The sequence below is a fragment of the Leptopilina boulardi genome, unplaced genomic scaffold, assembly GCF_019393585.1.
Source record: "Leptopilina boulardi isolate dan_hultmark-lab unplaced genomic scaffold, ZJU_Lbou_2.1 LbouV2_249, whole genome shotgun sequence".
NCBI classification, from domain to species: Eukaryota; Metazoa; Arthropoda; class Insecta; order Hymenoptera; family Figitidae; genus Leptopilina; species Leptopilina boulardi.
Genome location: NW_026137806.1, coordinates 30,030 through 40,905, shown reverse-complemented (window position 1 = coordinate 40,905; position 10,876 = coordinate 30,030). Strand labels below are relative to the sequence as shown.

Genomic DNA, 10,876 nt, shown 5'->3' with positions numbered 1-10,876 from the left:
TAATTAATAATTGTTTAAATGTGCATCTTTATAAATAATTGTATCAAAAAAAGATTGAAATAATTTTCTTTAATCATTTTGCATCAGTTATATTAAATATAATAGTAATATTTTTTATGAACGCGCCGTAATTGGTACACTTACTCTATAAAAAAAAAAACTCGACTTTCCGTGAATTCTCAAGGGATAATTCGAATATTTTTAGTCCATTGTAGATTTCAAGGAGAATGGTCTATTTTTGTAATTAAAAAAAAAATATATTTTTTTTTTAAATGCGAAATAATATTCGATTATAGGGGAAAAAAAAAATTATCTTTTACATAAAGTAGAGGGATATAGTTGCGCACTCGTTTTCAGTCATATAAGCAAAGTGGTGGTGTAGTTACACACTGTACTTAAATTTTTCACAATTTTCTCAAAATCGTTCATATTTGTTTTATATTTTGAAAATTGCAGTCAATTTTCTCCTGATAATATATATATTTTTTAATTATTACGGTAAATACATTTTTCATACAACTATTTAATTTCAAATAAAAAATAAATTGAAATATCAAATTTTGTTTTCTAAAAAAAAATCAGTAAAAAATTTAACTGATTAAATATTTATAAAAATCTAAAAATTTTATAGTATTAGCTTTTTTTCTACATTATTTTACAGTATAAAATATAAAAAAAAATAAATGTCTCCATTGAAGTCAATTGGATTATTAATTATTGTGGCGTTAATTAATTTGTTGATTGTTTCATCTGCAATGGCATGTATTGGACTTAGAGGTAAATGTAAAGTTGACGGTTCTGAGGGTTTATGTTGTCCTAGATCATTTTGTTATCGAAATATTGGATGGATATATGGAGAATGTAGACCAAGAAGACGTTAATTATATGAAAAATGTATATTATAAATTAATTTAAATTACAGTAATATCAAAATAAAAAATATTAACGTGAAATATAAAAATTCCAAATGAGGAAAAAAAAATACTTTTGTTTACATAATTCTCTTTGTTGGAAAATTTTTTTCCTCATTCGAGTTATAATTAAAAAAACAAAAATTAATTATAGAACTTTTTTTATGTAAATTAAAAAAAAAAATTACTGATAATATTTGAATATATTTTTTAGCATACAAGATATATAATGCTAAAAATAAAATTAATCGAATTGTTAATGATGTTTGCGGAATTAATTTAAATTGCAAAACAATATTTATTTATAATGTCAATATAAAAATAAAAAATTTTAATGAGAAAAAGTTTTTTTAAATTCATTTTTTTTTTTTTTTGAAATTGTTTATTACTGTTTGATATTTTGAATAAAGGGCAGTTAAAATTTTTTCGCGTATAAATATTATAGTTATTGGAAAATGTTTACTCGAATCATTTAAAAACAATTTTTTTTTCAAGTGGATAAAAAAAAATTAGTTTCCAATAAATTTCAATTTTTGCTGCAAAACATTTATAGTAAAAATGTCTTTTTTGAGATTAATCGGATTAATAATAATAACAACAATATTTGTGGTATTAATTATTATTGTCCCATCTACTATGGCGAAATGTGTTCCAAATGGACTTCAATGTAAAATAAACGTTTCTGATAGTCAATGTTGTCCTGGATCATATTGTGATCAAAGAATAGGATGGCAAATTAAAATTGGAATTTGTAGATCTATAATGGTGTGTCTTCCACCTGGATATCGATGTAAAGTTAATGAATCTGAGGGTCAATGTTGTCCTGGATCATATTGTGATAAAAAAATAGCATGGCCATTTGGAATTTGTAGAAATTGAATCGGTTAATTATATATAATATTATTTTATTAATGTATAAAATATTTAGACACAAAAATATATATATTATAAATTAATTAAAATCAGTTTATAACAATTTGTTATTTATATCTCAACGTGAAATTAAAAAAAAAAAAAAAAAAAAAAAAACAAATGAGGAAAACAATACTTTGTTTGAATTCACATTTTATATTGTCAAAATGACAAAAATAAAAATCTAAAAAATTTTTTTAAATTCTCCTTTCAGGTTGTAATTCTTTTTTTTATGAGGCTCAAAATTAAACAAATCATTTAAAACAAGGAAAATTATTTTCACTGTTTTTTATATATTAAATTTTGCACATTCTTCTTATATTGTCCATTAACGTTTGAAATTTTGGAAAGTACTGTCAAAATTTTCTTCACAAATTATATGGTAATTGTAAAAAAAAAAAAAAAAAATTTCTGTTTTAATTTCAAAAAATTGAACTGTAAATCTAAATTAGTAAAAATTTTAACTATAAATTGTACTAGTGAGTAAAATTTTTTGCTACGAATTAGTGAAAAGATTCTTTTTACTTATTTTTTAACAATATTAAAATAAATTTTAACTAATTTGTAGCAAAAAAAAAAAAACAAATTAGTTAACACTTTTTATTCTAATTCAGGTTTTGAAATTCAATTTTTTCTTATAGAAACTAATCAAAAAAATTACTTTCCATTTAATTATAATCTCATTAATTTTTTGCAGCGAAATTATTTAAATATATACTGAAAAATGTTTTCTTTGAGATTAATCGGATTTTTAATAATAATGATATTTATGTTAATAATTATTATTGCTCCTTCTACATTGGGGGCATGTATTCCAAAATGACGTCAATGTAAAATTAACGGATCTGATGGACAATGTTGTCATGGATCATATTGTGATCAAAAAATAGGATTGCAATTTTAATGGTTCCGAAGGATGGTGTTGTCCTGGATCATATTGTGATCAAAAAACAGGATCACCATTAGGAATTTGTAAAAATAGAACGGTTTAAATATAATACAAATTAAAAATTATATCTTCTCTCTAAATTTAAATTAGCAAAAATTGAGCTACTAATTTAAATTAGTAAGAATTTGAACTAATCTTTAGTTACATTTTACTAAAACTTTAGTGAACAATTTTAAAACTACTAATTCAAATAGTAATATTTTACTAAAAATTAGTAAAAATTCTTACTAAATGTGAATTAGTAGCTTACTTTTTACTAATTCAAATTCAGAGTTAACACAAAAAGTGGATAAAATAAAAAATCGTAATTAAAAATCAGTTTAATTGTAAAACCTGAAAAAGAAAAAAAAGGCATATTTTATATGGAATACAATAAATATTTAAATGAGAAAAAAATACTCTTATTTTACTTTTTCAATTTAAAAAAAAAAATAAATCAGACAAATAAGGAAAATTGTATTAGTTAATCATTATTGAAATATTTTATTCAAACAAGTGTGAATAACGCAATAATATAGTAATATATATATTAGTTGCGTTTCAGATATAAATATATAATTTTTTGTGAAGAATTTTACTCAGTTTTTATTTTACACTTTGAAGATAATAGACCATTGTTTTTCAATCGAGAGGAAATATTTTCATCATCTGACATTAATTATATTATTGTTACGGTAAATAAAAATTATTCATTTAAATATGAAATATTCATTTAAATATAAATTAATGAATAAAAATTTTATATTAATTGTTTTGCAACAATGTATTTAGAAAATATAGTTTGAGCAAAATTTCTATTGCTTTTACATTTATATAAACTACTTAATTTTGAATAAAATTAATTTTACTTCATTCAACTTTATTTTAAAATTAAAAAAATAAATAATTTAAAAATATATTTTTTTCTATGTTCTCATTAAAAAGAAAATTATACATTTTTATTTTATTTTAATGACAAAATAAAAAAAGTTATTATAATGATTAAAATCCCTTTTTATTAAAAATTAAAGTCCCTTTTTTTAAAAAATAATAATTTTTTTTTTTTTATCAATTTTTGCAGCTATAGGCTAAAAATGTTTACTGTAAAATCAATTGGATTATTAATGTTTTTTGGAATAATAATTATTTTAATTGATTTTGCAATGGCATGCTCTTCACTTGGAGGTTCATGTGTAGCTGGCGATGATAGATTTCCCTGTTGTCCAGGCTTATATTGTTATCAAGGAGCAGGATGGCCACGTGGTTCTTGTAGATTAAGATAAATATTATGCCTTAGATATTTATTAAATATATTAAAAATAATATATGTAACAATATATCAAATTAATAATAAAAATTATATATAATTATATAAATTGAATTAAAAATATATTTTTTGTTTCAGAGTCAAATAACTTTTTATTTGTTTTAAATAAAAAATTTTATTTGACTCTGAGGCAAATATATATATATATATATTTTCTCTATATAATTAGTTTAAAAATAAAATTTATTTCCTTATATTTTTAATCGAATTAAAAAAAAAAAATTCATTTCCAATGAGGAAATGTTTCTCACTGTAAAAAATAGTAAAAAATTTCAATGTAATAGAATAAAAATTTGAATGAGAAAAAAATACTCTTATTTTACTTTTTCAATTTTTTTTGAAAAAATAAATCAAACAAATAAGGAAAATTGTATCAGTTAATCATTATTGAAATATTTTATACAAACAAATGTGAATAACGCAATAGTAATAATGATATATTAGTTGCGTTTCAGATACTTATTTGTGAAGAATTTTACTCATTCTAATTTTACACTTTGAAGATAATAGACCATTATTGTTTTAATCGAGAGGAAATATTTTCATCATCTGACATTAATTATTATTGTTAACGGTAAATAAAAATTATTCCTTTAAATATATTAAATTAATGAACAAAAATTTTATATTTATTTTTTTTGCAACAATGTAGGTATTTAGAAAATATAGTTTGAGCAAAATTTATATTGCTTTTATATATATATATATATATATATATATATATATATATATATATATATATAGGGTTAACTTTGAATCAAATTAATTTTGCTTAATTCAAATTTATTTTAAAATGAAAATAAATAATTTAAAAATATTTTTCTTTCTATGTTCTCATGAAAAAAAATTATATATTTTTATTTTATTTTAATGACAAAATAAAAATTTTATTATAATGATTAAAATATCTCCTTCCCCTTTTTTAAAAATAGTGATCTATTATATTTTTTTTATCAATTTTTGCAGCTATGTGCTCAAAATTATTTGCTTTAAAATCAATTGCATTATTAATGATTTTTGGAATAATAATTATTTTAATTAATGCTCCTTCTGCAATGGCATGTCTTTCAATTGGAGCTTCATGTAGAGTTGGCGATGTTAGATCTCTTTGTTGTCCAAGATATTATTGTTATCAAGAAGCAGGATGGCCACGTGGTTATTGTAGAATACGTTAAATATTATAAGCCTTAGATATTTATTAAATATATTAAAAATAATATATGTAACAATATATAAAATTAATAATAAAAATTATATATAAATTGAATCAAAAATATATTTGTTTCAGAGTCTAATAACTTTTTGTTTTAAATATAGAAAAATTTATTTAGCACAAATACAATTTTATTTGCAAATACAATTTTTTATTTATATCAATTAAAATTTTATTTGTCTCTGAGGCAAATATATATATTTTCTCTAGTGTATATAATTAGTTTAAAAAGTAAAATTTATTTCCTTATATTTTTTTAAAAAAAAACCTCATTTTCAATGAGGGAAATTTTCTGTAAAAAATAGAATTATTATTCTATAATTTTAGTTGAATTGGCAAAAAAAATTTGTTTCCTATACATGTTTATAATCCTATAATAAAATTTTAATTAAACTATTTAAAATTATAAATGGTAATTAATTTAATTAAAATTATTATAGAAAAAAAAATTATTTTATTCAAATATAATTTTATAAATATATATTTATATTTGATTTAACCCCAGTTTTATAATTAATTGATATAATATGAATCGAATAATTTTTTTTTCATCTTGTCAATTTTTGCAGCTGATTTTTTCCAAAATGACTGCTTTTAATTTAAGTGAATTATTAATAATTGGGACAATAATAATTATTAGTTTGTTGATTGATTCTTCTGACACGATATGCCTTAAAATTGCAAGTCAATGCAAAATTGGAGAAGTTGATCGCAATTGTTGTCCTAAATCTTATTGTTATCAAGAAGTTGGATGGCCACATGGCTACTGTCGACCACCAGAAACATCTTAAAATCATCTTAAGAAAAATAATATACTTTAATTAATCTAAAATTATAACTGCAAATAAAAATTCTAATTTTTTACAAATAAATTGTATCGAATAAAGAGAAATTCTACTGTAAAAATGAAAATTTTGTATTAAATAAAAATTTGATGACATAAAAATTCTGTTGAATATAAATATTCAATTGAGAAGGAAATAAGATTAAAAGAATAAATTTCTATCTACATTGAAATTCTCTATTATTTTTTAATAATTCCTCTTTTTTAAAAAAAATTGTTAATTCTTCTTTTGAATATGAAAAAAATATCCTTGTACTTTTATATATTTGTTAACAAATCACTTGAAATAATAAACTCAAAGGAAAAACAAATTTTATTTATATGTTTGTTAACAGATAAGTGAAAAAATTTTTTAAAACTTCTTTAATATAAATACCTCTTAGAATTTTAGATATATTACAGTTGTTACTCTGATACTTGTGAAATTATTTCCGAGCAACAATATTTTTTTGTATAAAAGTTCCCCCCCCAAAAAAAAAACTATTAGTATTTTTAAATAACAATTAAGGTATAAAAGCTATAATAAAACAGTGAAAAATTTCCATTGATTTTCATATTAATTATTGGAAAAAATATACAGAAAAAAAAATGTACTTGATTCAAATATAATCTGTTACTTGACTATTATTAAAATAAATCGTAATACCTGAATTATTGATTCGAATATATTTTGGTTGAAATAAATATTTATTTGATAATAGTCATTAGCAACCGCGACGTGTTTGAATTAAATAAAATTTTTTTTTCCATAATCTATATAATTGTCTCATAAATTTTCACAGCAAATTTCGACAAAAATATGTCTAATGATTTAAAATCAATGAAATTGATAATATTTGTAACAATCATTAGTTTGTTATTTGAACAATTTGTTGAGGCACAACGATGCCTTGCACCTGATAGTCCCTGTAAACATGATGGATCAACAGGTTTCTGTTGTCCTGGATATTTTTGTTATCAACATGCAGGATGGATAACAGGATATTGTATACTCGTAAGGAGTTAAACTATTTCTATTTGATATATAAAAAATATTGTTGATTTCGTAAAAATATAAATTTTCTACAATATAATAATTATTACTAATTATTATTATTTTAATTTTGAAAATTGGAAAATATATATCCTCATTGTACTTCTATTTTTCTTCGTTATAAATCACTTAATAAACAAGGAAAACAAGTTTTTTTTTTATCTGAAAGGAAAAACAAGAGTTTAATTTTTTTTTTTATAAAAAATAGTTTGCTTCCGCGATAAGTGAAAGAAATTGCAAAAAAATTTCCTCATTATAAATACTCCATTGAATTTTAAAATTTATACAGTTAATGCTTCTCTTCTGCAACTTGCTATAATTATATCTTACAAATAAAAAAAAAAAACACTTTTTGTACAAATTAAGTTTTGAAAAAAAAAGATTTCATTTCAACTAAGGTATTTTATTATTTTATAAATTATTTCATATATTATTTCATCTCTAATGCTAAAGCAGTAAAAAATCATTATTTCAGTATTATTTTCATCACTGTTTTTTTTTTTTTTTGAATTAACAAAAATTGTAAAAACAATAAATAAATCTTGTTAATTAAAAAAATAAATAATATATCTTAAAAATTTTTACAGAAAATTTCAACAAATTATGTCCTCTTTAAAATCAATTAAATTAATGATGTTTGTGATAATAATTTGTTTATTATTTGGTCCATTTACTGTTGAGTCACAACATCGTGGTGGTGTGTGCATTCCACCAAATAGATTTAGATGTAGACGCGATGGTACTTTAGGTTTTTGTTGCCCAGGATTTTCTTGTAATCAAAAACCAGGAGAATCAAGTGGATTCTGCGTATAAAAAAATTATGAATTTTTTTTTTTTTTTTTTTTTGCTTATATCATTTCTTTTGCAATACAGTATACAATTCAATAAATTATATATTTTAGTTTCAAATGTGTTTTTTAAATAAAAATTTATTTTAAAAAATAATGCTAAATATTCTATTAATTTTTTGTATAAATTCATAATTTTATTACTTGGAAAAAATATAAAGTAACTTTTACTAATAATTACAAAGTAAAATTTAAAACTGTCCGAAACTTATGCGAATCTTTGGTAACTTTTGCTTTTTGAAATATAGAAAAAATTACTCTTCAAAAAGTATTTTTTTTACAATTTTTGAATTTTTAACACAGAAAATTAAAAGGCATTAAAATAAGTTGCAACGCATATTATTTTAATCCAATTTTACTTATTATAATCAATTTTGGTATTAAAATAAGCAAAATTGGATTAAAATAATAATAAAAATAATAAAATAATAATAATAATAATAATAATAATCCATTTTGGTATTAAAATAAGCAAAATACCAAAATGGATTAAAATAAGCAAAATTGGATTTAAATAATAATAATAATAATAATAATAATCCAATTTTGCTTATTTTAATCCATTTTGGGATTAAAATAAGCAAAATTGGATTTAAATAAAAATAATAAAATAATAATAATAATAATAATAATAATAATAATCCAATTTTTCTTATTTTAATCCATTTTGGTATTAAAATAAACAAAATTGGATTTAAATAATAATAAAAATAATAATAATAATAATAATCCAATTTTGCTTATTTTAATCCATTTTGGGATTAAAATAAGCAAAATTGGATTTAAATAATAATAAAAATAAAATAATAATAATAATAATAATCCAATTTTGCTTATTTTAATCCATTTTGGTATTAAAATAAGCAAAATACCAAAATACCAAAATGGATTAAAATAAGCAAAATTGGATTTAAATAATAATAATAATAAAATAATAATAATAATCCAATTTTGCTTATTTTAATCCATTTTGGTATTAAAATAAGCAAAATTGTATTAAAATAATAAGCATTGCAGCTTATTTTAATATCTTATAATTTTTTGTGAAAGCAAACTTTAAAATTCCAGACAGGATTTATTTTCGAAAAAGAAAAAATTAATATATTGTTTACCTTTTTTTCTTCTTATATAATTAAAACATTCAAATGCGACATTTGTTTTGATTATGCTAATAATATATATAATTGTAATATACATATTCATTATATGCGTTAGTGTTAATAGAAATGAAAATAATTTTCCTCATTTGTGATAAATTTAAAATTTAATCACATTGGAATAATAAAAAAAAAAAAAAAAAAGATAAAGGAGGAAAATATTATACTATTTATCGATTTAAAAAGAAAAAAAGAAAAACATTTGTTTACTTCAAGATAATAAAATGAAATTGCCTCATTTTCTCAATATAAAGTCAAATAACATTTTGTAATTTACTTTAATTTTCCTGTTGTACTTCTTGATTACATTTACACGCCGAGTAAGTATACAAAAATTTTCTTTGTATATCCAAGAAAATTTTTTTTTTTCATACAATTTTTTATTATTTAATAAAAATAAGGCAAAATTTATTTTTATGATTTTTACAGAAAAATACTTGAAAAAAAAATGTACGGATTTAAATCAATTGGATTATTTTTAATGATGATTATTATGTTAATGATTTCTTCTGCTTTGGCATTCTGTAATCACAATGGTCATATATGCAAAATGGATGGATCAATTTATGGTAATTGTTGTTCTGGATTTTGTTATCAGCAAGTTGGATGGCAAACTGGATATTGTAAAGGTGGTTAAATATTTAAAAAAAAAAAAAAAAACAAATTCTCATTTTTCCCATAACAGTTTTGTAATTTGTATTTAATATTATTATGTAATTTTATATTAATATATAATTATAATTATAATAATTATTATTATTATTGTTATTATATTGTAAAATATAGTAAAAAAGTAATAAATTTGAAAAATTAACAATTTTTTTAAATGAATTTCCCAAAAGTGGCACATATTTAATGGCACAAAATTGAGACTTTAAATTAGCACCAAAGGACCTAAACTAAACGAGGTCTTGTTCAAATTTTACTCTAATTTAGTTGACTTTGAGGTCTGTTTCATATACCCTTTAGTGTGTGAGTATGATTAGGATTTATAATTGCTAATTAAATAAGCATCGAAATACAAATCTTTGCGGCTATTTTGTATATGTCATTTAAAAAATAATAATATGTTCTCAGTTATAAAGAAAATTCGAAAATTTTATCATATGTTACATATACATTTATTACTATATAATTAACATGTTTCTCATAAAATTTATATGAAATATTTGACACAGAAAATTTTTTTTTTTTTTTTTCATAAATTAATGACACAAGTTGTATAAACTTCTTTTCTCATTAAAAATTTCATAATTTGTCTAGAAAAAAAGTATATAAGGGATGAAAACTTAGTACATGAAATATTTTTCAACTTTCTTTTTTTTTTATCGAAAAAGATAAAAATCTAATTTTATATTTTCAAAAATTAATGAATTTAAAAAAAGAAATATTATAATTAAATTGAAAGAAAAGAAAATTTCGACAATTTTCTATATAATAAATAATAGAGAATATAGTTCTTGATCAATAATAATAATAATAATAATCGATAATTATTGTCATGAAGTGGGGAAAAGGGGGAATTCGTTTAATTGAGATCAGAAGTACAGCCTTGAAATGGTGTCAACTCTGCTTTGTCTCTTGGTCCATTGTTTTGATGCAGTACATCTGGGCTTCGTATTACGCTAACAGCCTGCTTAACTATTCCAAGAACGTCTCACACCCAATATATATATATATATATATATATATATTATATATAT

At 20.2% G+C, this 10,876-nt stretch overlaps 4 long non-coding RNA genes across 5 annotated transcripts; all 4 read left to right on the top strand.

The window, feature by feature from the left end:
* Positions 1-3,270: 3,270 nt before the first annotated feature.
* LOC127280695 (uncharacterized) lies at positions 3,271-6,308 on the top strand. 2 transcript variants are annotated; one of them, XR_007842863.1, is made up of 3 exons: positions 3,271-3,446; positions 3,833-4,652; positions 5,861-6,308. It is a non-coding gene; the product is annotated as an uncharacterized LOC127280695 (long non-coding RNA). The 2 variants fall into 2 exon arrangements; XR_007842864.1 differs by lacking the exon at positions 5,861-6,308 and adding an exon at positions 5,045-5,352.
* Positions 6,309-6,545: 237 nt separating this feature from the next.
* On the top strand, positions 6,546-7,320 carry LOC127280698 (uncharacterized). The gene is made up of 2 exons (XR_007842867.1): positions 6,546-6,643; positions 6,918-7,320. It is a non-coding gene; the product is annotated as an uncharacterized LOC127280698 (long non-coding RNA).
* A 77-nt stretch (positions 7,321-7,397) lies between these two features.
* On the top strand, positions 7,398-8,113 carry LOC127280697 (uncharacterized). Its single transcript, XR_007842866.1, has 2 exons — positions 7,398-7,566; positions 7,756-8,113. It is a non-coding gene; the product is annotated as an uncharacterized LOC127280697 (long non-coding RNA).
* A 1,235-nt stretch (positions 8,114-9,348) lies between these two features.
* On the top strand, positions 9,349-9,990 carry LOC127280696 (uncharacterized). Its single transcript, XR_007842865.1, has 2 exons — positions 9,349-9,493; positions 9,603-9,990. It is a non-coding gene; the product is annotated as an uncharacterized LOC127280696 (long non-coding RNA).
* The last annotated feature ends 886 nt before the right edge of the window (positions 9,991-10,876 follow it).